The sequence below is a fragment of the Natator depressus genome, chromosome 7 (assembly GCF_965152275.1).
Source record: "Natator depressus isolate rNatDep1 chromosome 7, rNatDep2.hap1, whole genome shotgun sequence".
Classification (NCBI taxonomy): domain Eukaryota; kingdom Metazoa; phylum Chordata; order Testudines; family Cheloniidae; genus Natator; species Natator depressus.
Genome location: NC_134240.1, coordinates 35,405,654 through 35,416,782, shown reverse-complemented (window position 1 = coordinate 35,416,782; position 11,129 = coordinate 35,405,654).

The window sequence follows — 11,129 nt, the reverse complement described above, 5'->3', positions numbered from 1 at the left end:
CTCGCTAGAGGAATGTTCTATTAAGGGACATTCTTATTTTAAATGTAAGTTGCATACTCACTTTTTTGACAACCTGTTTTTAGTCTTTTTTTTTTTTAAAGACCTAAAATATTTTAAAGGCTGCTATTTTGTGTTGTGACTCAGACTCTGCTCCTGAAGACTTGTGCATGTGCTTAAAGTTAAACATGTGTGTATTTGTAAGATCGAGCCCTGAGTATTTCCACAGAAGTAATCTATTTGTGGAAGTACGGATAACAGGATCAGGCTCCATACTTGCCATTTCCCTTATATGTATATTAAAACTAATATGTGTAGTAAATATAGATGATCAGTAAGTGGTACAACTAGTTTCCTCAGCTGTTATCCCCTCTCTATTACGTGAAGGTCTGGACACACTGAGTGGATTTATGATGTAAGGTATGGGTCCGAATTAGTCTTCTTGTAAGATTAGTCATATGACATATGCCCATGTAGTGCATTGTAATAGAGCCGGACTCACCCAGCAGTGCATCCTGCTGGTTGTCCTCGGGAATTAGCTCATCAGCCTTTGGAGCGCCGTCTGGTGATCTGCCTTACCCCTAGCCCCAGTCCCTCCCAGGACCCGCTTCTGCCCCCTGGCAGTAAACCTCAACAATCCCTGCAGGTCTCCCCTCCCCAGGGAACCCCCATCCACTACCCCCACCTCACCTCAGTCTTGGCTACTGCCAGTCATCGCTTAGCCCCGCTCCTCAGGTCAGACTGCAGTGGATCAGCCACTCAACACAGGCAAGGGGGCTTCAACCTGCTGCCTTGGTCTACCCATGGGCTGTAACCCCAGTACCTGATAGGCCCTAATCTAGACCTTACAGCCTGGGGGTTTCCAGACCAGAGCTTCCCTGCCCCCAAGGCCTTCCCCCCCTCAGCCCTACTCCAATCTAGGTATTCCCTCAGGTCCCTACAGCCAGGCCCTTCCCTCTCAGAACACACAGAGAAAGACTCTGGCAAGGCTTCAGCCTAGCAGCCTCTTTATAGGCCCAGCTGCAGCCATTTCCCCAATCAGCCTAGCTTCTCTTGCCCTCAGCCCTGGCTCTCGCCCAGGGCTGGCTTTTAAGCCCCACAGGGCCAGAGCTCCAGGAGAAAAAGGTCAGTCTGCTCGGGCTGCCCTGCTGGTTGGAGCTCCTTCTCCCTCCCTTGACCTGTTGCTGGTTGGAGTGATCCTTCCCTGGATTGCTGCTGACACTGCTGTTGAGTCAGGGGGGCCTTGCCGGCCTGCAGGGAAAGAGCCCCACTCAAAAGACTAAGCCCTCCATGGCAGGGGCTGCCCCCACTGCTGCAGCCCTGCCACCAGCTGCAGCATCCCTCCCCACTGTTCCCTCCACCAGCACCGCGAAGGCCCCTGCTCTGGCCCCCCGAGTGTATGCCCAGGTGGCGGCAGCCCCCACGCCAACTACTACGTCATCTCTCCCAACCACTGCCACTGTTGCCATCCCTAGCGGCCGGGGCCCCTTCCCCACCTTGACCAGGAAGCACGGAGTCCGTTGCCTCCTGGTGCCCGCCTCGCCCCATGCGGAGACCTATGTATGGGCGTTGGCGAGGGTGGTGGGGCCCACAGCCATCATGGCAGCCTCCAAAACGTATGGCAAGGTTGTCTTCTTCCTTGCCTCGGAGGCCGCCGCCCAGGAGGCGGTGGAGAAGGGCCTGGCGGTGGGGGTCATGTTCATCCCCCTGTAGCTGCTGGAGGACCTGAGTGCTCATGTAGTCCTGACCTCCTTTCCTCCCCAGTGTTGCCCTGCTCTACCCTGAGGAAACCAATCTCCATTATCAGCCCTTTCCCGCTGGGCTGCAAAGACCCCGCCTTCTGTCATGTCCTCTCGTTCTGCCGGCAGGGGCAGCTTCAACTGCTGCCGGCGTAGCAGAGAGGCGCTTGAGGGGTCTTTCCTGGTCCCCTACTAGGTCCCCTACTAGGGGGCCCACTACCGGGTGCATTATTCCACGGTGGAGGCCTGGTGCTACCTCTGCCGGGTGATGGGGCACGTCCAGAGGGACCGCCCTTTGGCCCGGCACGGAGAAGCGCCCGGGACCCCTGAGCCCCGGCAGGGCGCTGGCCCCATCATTGCCAGCGTCCCTGGCTGCCAAGCCCCCAGAGCCACCCCTTCTCTTTCCCAGCCCACCACTGCTCACGCTCGGGCCCTAGGGGTACCGCCCCCAGTACACCCAGATGAGCGGGAGAGCCCCATTTCTGCTGCATGCACTCTGGCGGAGCCCGTAGAGGAGGGTGTGGTGGGAGTATCGCCGGGCATGGGAGAGGGCCCGCCCCAGAGGGAATCTGCCCCTCCTCGTGCTGCCCCACAGTTGCCTCCCCGAGTCATCATCCCTGCCCCCAGACCCAACCCCTGTTACTCAGCCCGTAGACAATGCCATGGAGGTCTGGACCCTAGTACAGGGAAAGTGGGACAAGCAGAAGGCTCGAGCTCCGATCCTGCCATCCGATGAGGAGGCCCCCCAGAAAACCAGGAAGGGGGCACCACTGCCAAGCCTTCTGCCCTGCCCATGGCCGCATTCCATCCACCGGTGCCGGCTGGGGAAGACGTGGCAACACTGGAGAGGAGCACCGCCCCCTCTGTCGGGGTCCCTCCCCATGGAGGCCTCCAATAGAGCCCCTCCTGCCCCTTTAACATCTGAAGCCCCTGCGAGCCCCGAAGCGAGCATCACTCTGGGCGCTGGCTGGGAGGGCCCCGGGGTGGTGGGAGGTGATCTCCCCTCCATCTATGAGGAGATCGAGGCCCTGGATCTGACCCCGGTCACCCAGCGGGAGGACGACCCTCTGCCAGCTGTCCTCGACCTGAGCGACCTCACCCCGGCCCCCCCTTTCCCGTGCTCCCTCCGCATAACCACTGCTTCTGCTCCCGCCTCCGAGGGTCCCCTGGACTCTTCAACCTGCCCGGTTGCAGGTGGCGCTCTGCTGACGGCCGCTGAGCCTGCTGAGACAAGGGCCAGTGCCTTGCGGCTGGGACCCGAGTTACCAGGAGTATCCCCCATTGGCGTGGGGCAACTGACTTTCTTCCCGGGCGGGGGCCCCACTGAAAATTGCCCACCTCCTGATGCCATGGCTATTACACCTGCCGTTGAGCCTGAGCCCAGAATCACTGGGGACCCCCTCCCCGTCCCTCCGACCCCTGAGCCAGACTAAGGGGAGCCACCTCCCGGCAGCCCAGTTACTGGGGCCCAGGATCCTGCCTCTGTCCCTCTCCCCGACCCTACTTCTGACCCCATCCCTATCCCCTCCACCTCCCGCAATGCCATTGCCGCTCCTGGGGCTGTCTCCTTCCCTTTCCCGGAGGGTGACCCCCACAGAGTGGCCTTTGTGTTTCTCTGTCCCAACCCGCTAGGGGCTGCTATCTTCCCTCCGCCGCTCCCCATTGAGCCGGGGTCTGAGGCGGGCCACGTGGCACCAGCCCATCGGGCGCCACGTCAAGGGTCCACCCCTTGCCTGCCCATCTTGGTGGGCCACGGGGCTGTGCCAGGGGCCCCACTGGAGGACGATGGGGGCCAGAGGCCCCTCTCCCCCCCCATAGGCTGCAAGAAGAGCTGTGGGAGTTTCTGAAGATGTCCGTGGCTCCCGTAATAAGGTGCAGCTCGCTCTCCAGCGATGGGGGGACTTTCATCAAATCCTCCAGGCTGCGAGGGCCCTCATGGGGGAGGGTAAAAGGACTGGGAAGCAGGGTGCCGCAACTGACCACCAGGCCCGCAGTTTCTGTGACTCCTTGCTCACCTTCGGGGTAGGTCACGGTTTGCTGCGAGCCCACTGGGGACCGTGAGTGTCCCGCCAGCGAGGATCCCCCCCAGCCCTCCCCATGGCACCTATCACCTTTGCAACACTGAACACTGGGGGCTGTAGGATGGGTCTTCGCAGGTCCCAGGTGCTCCCCTTCCTTCAGGAGGGGGGGGTACTCTGTGGTTTTCCTGCAGGAGACCCATATGGATCTGGCCGCTGAAGACAGCTGGTGGCTGGAGTGGGGGGACAGGGTCGACTTTAGCCATCTCTCAGTTCGTACGGCTGGAGTGGTGACCCTGTTCTCCCCCGACCTACGGCCTGAGGTGCTGAGGGTCGCCGAGGCTGTGCCGGGCCGCCTGCTGCATCTCCGGGTCCATATGGAGGGGCTCGGGGTCAACCTCGTTAACGTCTGTGCCCCAACATCGGGCCCGGAGCAGCTGCGATTCTATCAGCAGGCATCCGCCTTCCTTGGCTCCTTGGATCCTCATGAGTGCCTGGTCCTGGGCGGGGACTTAAACGCTGCCCTTGAGGAGCGGGACCGCTCGGGGACCGAGCAGAGCCCGGCCACTGCGGACGTCCTCCAGGAGATTGTCGAACATCACTCCCTGGTGGACGTTCGGCGCAACCATCACCCGGATGATGTCTTGATGTTTACTTATGTCCGGGTGGAGGCCCATCGGTCATGCCACTCCTGGTTGGACTGCATCTATTTGTCATGCTTCCACCTTTCACGGGCCCACTCCTCGAACATCCAGCCAGCCCCTTTTTCAGATCATCATCTGACCACCGTGATGGCCTCCCTCTGAGCGGAGAGGCAGGGGCCAGCCTATTGGCATTTTAACAACAGCTTGCTGGAGGATGTGGGCTTCATGGCATTCTTCCAGGAGTTCTGGCTGGCCTGGCAAGGGCAGCGGTGTGCTTTTCCCTCGGCACGGCGGTGGTGGGACCTGGGGAAGGTGCATGCCCGGCTCTTCTGCTGTGACTACACCCGGGGCGCCAGCCAACGGAGGGATGCGGTGATAGAGCAGTTGGAACGGGAGGTCTTAGAGCTAGAGAGGCATCTGGCCGCCAGCCCTGAGGATCCATCCCTTTGCGGAGTGTGCCGGGAGAAGCGGGAGGAGCTCCGGGCCCTCAACGACCATTGGGCCCGGGGTACTTTTGTTCAATCCCGCATCTGCTTCCTTCGGGAGATGGATCGCGGCTCCCGCTTCTTCTACGCCCTGGAGAAAAAGAGGGGGGCCAAGAAGCATGTCACCTGCCTTCTGGCAGAGGACGGCACCCCCCTCACAGATCTGGCAGAGATGTGCGAGAGGGCCAGGACCTTCTACGCACACCTTTTCTCCCCGGATCCGACCGATCCTACCACTTGCAGAGTGCTCTGGGACGGACTCCCGACAGTCAGCGCGGGCGACCGGGACCGGCTAGAGCTGCCTCTCTCTCTCTCTCTCTCTCTCTGGCCAAGTTCTCGGAAGCCCTCCGCCGCATGCCTACCAATAAATCTCTGGGCATGGACGGGCTGACCGTGGAGTTCTACCCTGTGTTCTGGGACATCCTCGGCCCAGACCTAGTCACCATCTGGGCCAAGTCTTTGCAAAGTGGGGTCCTCCCTCTCTCGTGCAGGCGAGCCATGCTTGCCTTATTGCTGAAGAAGGGGGACCTCCGCGACTTACAGAATTGGCATCCCGTCTCGCGCCTCAGCATGGACTACAAAATCATAGTGAAGGCCATCTCACTGCAGCTGGGGTCCATGCTGGAGGACGTGATCCACCCAGACCAGACCTACACTGTCCCGGGTCGTACCATCTTTGATAACCTGTATCTGGTCGGGGATCTCTTGGAGCTTGGGTGTAGGGATGGTCTGTCATTCGCCCTCCTGTCCCTGGATCAGGAGAAGGCATTCGACAGGGTGGACCACAGGTATCGCCTGGGCACTCTGCGAGCGTTAGGCTTCAGATCCCAGTTTGTGGGTTTTCTCCAGGTGCTGTACACTTCCACAGAGTGTCTGGTCAGGCTCAACTGGACCCTGACTGAGCCGGTCAGCTTCGGGCGGGGAGTATGGCAGGGGTGTCCCTTCTCAGGCCAGCTGTACGCTCTGGCGATCAAGCCCTTCCTCTGTCTCCTTCGCAGGAAGTTGACGGGGTTGGTGCTTCGAGAGCCAGAGTGGCGGCTGGTCCTCTTGGCGTACGGCGACGATGTGCTCCTTGTGGTCCAGGACCTGGGCGACTTGGCACGGGTGGAGGCTTGCTATACCATGTACTTGGTGGCCTCCTCTGCCCAGGTCAACTGGGTGAAGAGCTCTGGCCTGGTGGTCAGGGACGGGTGGCAGGTGAGCTCCCTCCCACCCGTGCTTCAGGCCATCTGGTGGAGCGCAGGTCCGCTGCTCTATCTCAGCGTTTATGTTTCTGCCACGCATCCATCTCTGCCAGAGAACTGGCATGGTTTACAGGGCAGGGTGATAGAGCGGCTCCGGAAATGAACAGGACTACTCTGGTGCCTCTCCCTTTGAGGGAGGGCACTGGTACTCAATCAACTAGTCCTGTCCATGCTCTGGTACCAGCTCAACACCCTGGTCCTGGCTCCGGGCTTTCTCGCTGACCTCCAGGCAGTGATTCTGGAGTTCTTTTGGCCAGGACTGCACTGGGTCTCTGCAGGGGTCCTCCATCTCTCCCTGGAGGAGGGAGGGCAGAGTCTGAAGTGCCTACGCACTCGGGTCCATGTCTTCCGCCTCCAGGCCCTGCAGAGGCTCCTTTATGGTGCAGGTAGTAGTCTGGTGTGGAGAGTACTGGCGCACACCTTCCTGCGCCGATTCCGAGGTCTCTGGTACGACCGGCAGCTCCTTTATCTCGATCTGAGAGGTCTTCCGTGAGACCTCTCTGGGCTGCCGGTCTTCTACCAGGACCTCCTCCAGACCTGAAAACTGTTCTCGACGACCAGGTCCACGGCGGCCACCGAAGGAGCAGATCTCCTCACAGAGCCCCTGCTACACAACCCCCAGCTCCGTGTGCAGGTGGTGGAGTCCCCCTCGGTGCGCCAGAGGTTGGTCCTGGATGAAGTCAGAGTCGGAGACCTCCTGGATTATGACTGGGGAGACTGGCTGGATCCCCTGACGCTCACTCAGCGTATGGGGCTCTCCAGGCTTTGTACTCCCTGGCGCGTACTTCAGGAGGTGAGGGCTGCTTTGCCACCCGCTGCTCGGGCTTACCTTGACTGGGTCCTGCACGAGGGCACGCCCCACCCACCCTCCACCCCAGGCCCTCCGGACCTTTTCATTGGGCCCCTGCCCGGTGGACCCAACCAGTCCCCTGCCTCTTCTCCGTGAGCCGGCTGTACGACTTGCAGCCGGTTCATTTCCAGACCGTGCCAAGGAAACACCTATACATGCTCGTGCTCCACACCCTTTACTTCCTCACCCTCACGTCCCACCCTGACACAAAGTGGCAGGACCTCCTGCCACCTCTAGAGGGTGAGGAGCCCCGGTGGGCCAGCCTATACTCCACCCTGGTTCCAAGGCCCACCGGGGATATCAGCTGGCGGCACCCTCATGGGGCCGTGAGCTCGGGTGTGTAGTTGGCAGGTTTACCCCTATCCCAGATACCTGCCCCTTCTGTGGTGTGAGGGAGACTCTGGCGCACGTTTACTTAGAGTGTGCCAGGTTGCAGCCCCTACAAATATTCCGGCTTCTCACAAATATTCTGTTACGTTTCTGCCTGCACTTTCCCCCTCACCTCCTTCTCTATGCACTCCCAATCCGTGGCCCCACAAAGTCACGGGACCTCCTGGTCAACCTCCTTCTGGCCCTGGCTAAAACTGCCATCTATAAAACCAGGGAGAGGAGGTTGGCTGATGGGGACTCCTGTGACTGTGGGGCCTGTTTCTGATCCTCTGTCCGTTCACGTATCGGGGCAGAGTTCCTCTGGGCGGCGTCCACTGGCTTCTTTGATGCCTTTGAGGAACAGTGGGCGCTGTCCGGGGTTCTCTGCTCGGTGTCCCCGTCAGGCTCCCTTCTTTTAACCCTTTGACCCCACTCCTGTCCCTATTATTTCATTAGTTGTCCCCCGGAATCATTTGGTTTCCAGGTCCTGTGGATCCTCCCCTTAGGCTTCCACCAGCCCACTTCCCGGCACCCAATAGGTGCATGAATAATGTGGTAAAGATCACGATCAAGACATACGCTTTTTCTTGAAGAGTGGCAACACAGAGCATAGGTGGGTAAAGAGGAAAAAATATCAAAACAATTAGTGGGCTAATATTCATCCTTCCCATTATTTATACTATTACTAACGTTGGCTGAATAGTCATAACAAATAATATATAAGAAAATGTTTACCTTTGTCATTGTTCACAGAATTCCTGAGACTAGTGTTTGTTTTCTCAAATTTAATCCATAAAATAGTCTATGAAATGATTTGAGAAGGTTATTTATAGCTTGGTATTTGAAATCCAAAATAGCAAACTGAGTTGCTTAGTTGTGATTGGTCACAAGTTACACTGTATTGGTGTTTCTGTTCCCTAGCTCAAACCCTGATTCATTCAGGAAAGCATCATTATTCGGCCAAACACACGTGTTTAATTTTAAGCATGTGTTCAGCTCCCATTAAGTATGTGCTAAGTCCTGTCCTGAATTGGGGCCTGGAAGAACTTAGCTCCTATAATCATGTGAGTATGGGTGTGCTCGCAGAAAGCAAATTTAAAGTTCACTTTCCATGAGTATTCTAGTGTGCAGCCCTAAAATTCACTGATTGTGAACATAGATGTCCATAGGACAAATACAAAAGGTTTTAAGAATATGGTAGAAGATTTTTGTTTTAAAATTGAATGTTTATATAGATGTGTGTACAGAGAGATTCCCACTCCCTCTGCAGCCCCTTTTAGCCATGTAAAAGCATTGGAGCAGCTCTGAGGGGCCCTAAAAGCCCTGGTTCCAACTTAGTAAGACAGCCATAAGACTGCCTTCGAGGGACCTCTTTGCAAGTCTACAGGGTATCTGGCTGGAGCAGGTGAGGCTACAGCTACCTGCAGAGATGCTGGTCAGTGCTTTGACCCATAAAGCAGCCCTGTGAGACAGCTATAACTTAGAACGGCTTTCAGGGCTGTCTAAATTACACCAGAGGCCTGGAGCACCCCAGGATTGGGGAGGGGTTAAGGTGACTTAAAGATATCATAGTGTTCCCTTCCCGCTGGGCTACGAGTTTTGGTGCAGCACAGAATCTCCCCCACAATATTTATACAGGCACGCAGTATAACCTGATCTCTCCCAACTATATTCCATTTGCTCAGCACTTTTTATTATAACTCCCAGCTTTCAGTTGCTTATGACTTGATTGGAGTTTTACCTTTTTGAGCTGAAATTTTACAGGCTTAGTCTCTTCATGAGGGATAATTATTTTTTTAAGCTTGATTTAAAATGGTTCAGTCATTTTTGAGTACAAGTGAAAATAGTCAGTTTTGCTGTAGTCTCCTCCCCTCCCCCACCTCTAGAGCCTGAGGTTTTTGAGTTGAAATTTGACAAATTTCCCAATCTAGCAAAGGACTTTTTAAGCACATCCTTAAGTAGTGGGACTTAGTGTTACTCTACCATGCCTGTTTTGTATGTATTGTTCTATATTGTATATCAGGCCAAATTCTACTTGCTTTACTCACACTCATAGTCCCATTTATGGTAAGGCAGTTTTGAAATCAGTGGAATTAGTTATGTGAATAAGGCAGTTAGTATTCGGCCCATTCTGTCTGAACAATGTGCTATATTTTGTATGAATGTTTTGTTAGAATTAAAAAACAAGTCATGGAAATAATTTCACACCTGAAATTTTAGGCCACAGATTGCTAGTATATGGAGGCACATTATTCTTAAAGTCCGACAGTCCTGATATGGAAATATAAGAACTTTGTAAACAGTTGTGGGATCATTGCCAGTGCCACATGGTTGCACCAAGATATATGAAATCAGAAGAATTATGTAGGTTCAGAAAGGTAAGGATAATTAGTTATATAATTTTGCACAATATCCTGTGCAATGCAGGTGGTCAGGAAGTATGATTGAACAAAACAGTTCCAGATCCTGTTAAATTTGAAAGACTAAAGATTGCCAGACCTGATTTGCCTATTAAAAATTTCCAATGTGTACATGCCACTAACTGTAATGTGTAATTCATATGCCCACTTATGTAAGTATATATTAATGTTAATTACAGTCAACGTGTAAGGAATTCCTAGGCTTTCATCAGCTTCCATTATGTAGATTTAAGGAAAAAAGATCTCATTCCTATGTAAATATGTCTTTTGAAATCGCTTTTCTTTCTTATGAGACTTTCATTCACTCATTCATTCAGTGAATGGCTCATTAATGTGAACTATAATCTGCATTGACAGGCACAAGGCCAAAGCAGTATTATGTAACAGTTTGAAAAGGGACAACTGTAAACAACCTATTTTAATAGCTGTAACATTTACACTAGAAAGGTAGATAAACTTGAAAGTGAAAAACGTTTATTTTTATCTGATGATATCCTGTTTTATAGTTTCAGCATTATGATTCTCATCCTGAATAATTTGAGAAGGTTTTACACCATCTGGGAAATTCTTGCAAGTGAAATGGATTGATATGATAAGAATACAGAATTAAAAAGAGAGAAGTTTCTCTTTTGGGACCTAATTCACCATACTTTGCACTCACCCAAGACTTCCACTGGTATCAATGGGAGATTTGGCTGTGCAAAGAATGGCAGATTGGGCCCCTACTTCACTGATTTGCTAATCAAGAGTGTTCCTTTCTTGATAATTTAAAACAAAGTAAACCCAATGTAAATCTAAATTTACATTCCTTATTAACATTAACTGAATGCTATAATTTAAATTTTTATCCACTTCCTCCCTTATCTATGGGAATTTATATATTTCACTCAAGCACCTTGCAGAGATACTTGTTGGGAAAAGCTAGGTAGAAATAACCACAGTGCTCAGTTTTATAGCTTCAATCGATCCATCATTAGATCTCTGCAAGCCTGAAGGGTTGTTCTCACAATTCTTCAATACTCAAATGAATGTGTAAAAAAGTCTTATATAATAAACTGTTTATGCTAGCTTGATTAGCTGGGAAAGTGACTAATAATTGCAAAGGGAATGTGTTGCTTTATGCACTCTGTTTTTTTTTTCTTTTTTAACTTCTCATTATCAATATATATTTCAGTGTAGTAATGAAAAATAATGCCCCAGTCCTACAATGAGAATGATGTAGGTGGACCTGGGCATTTGCACTTAGGCACTCTGAAGTCAAGAGGTCTTCAGCTGGATGCAGGAATCTGCCACCACAGTTCTCACTGCGGCATTAGGGCCTAAGTTATCTTAAGGTAACTAGTAAATGTTAACAGCTGGGATG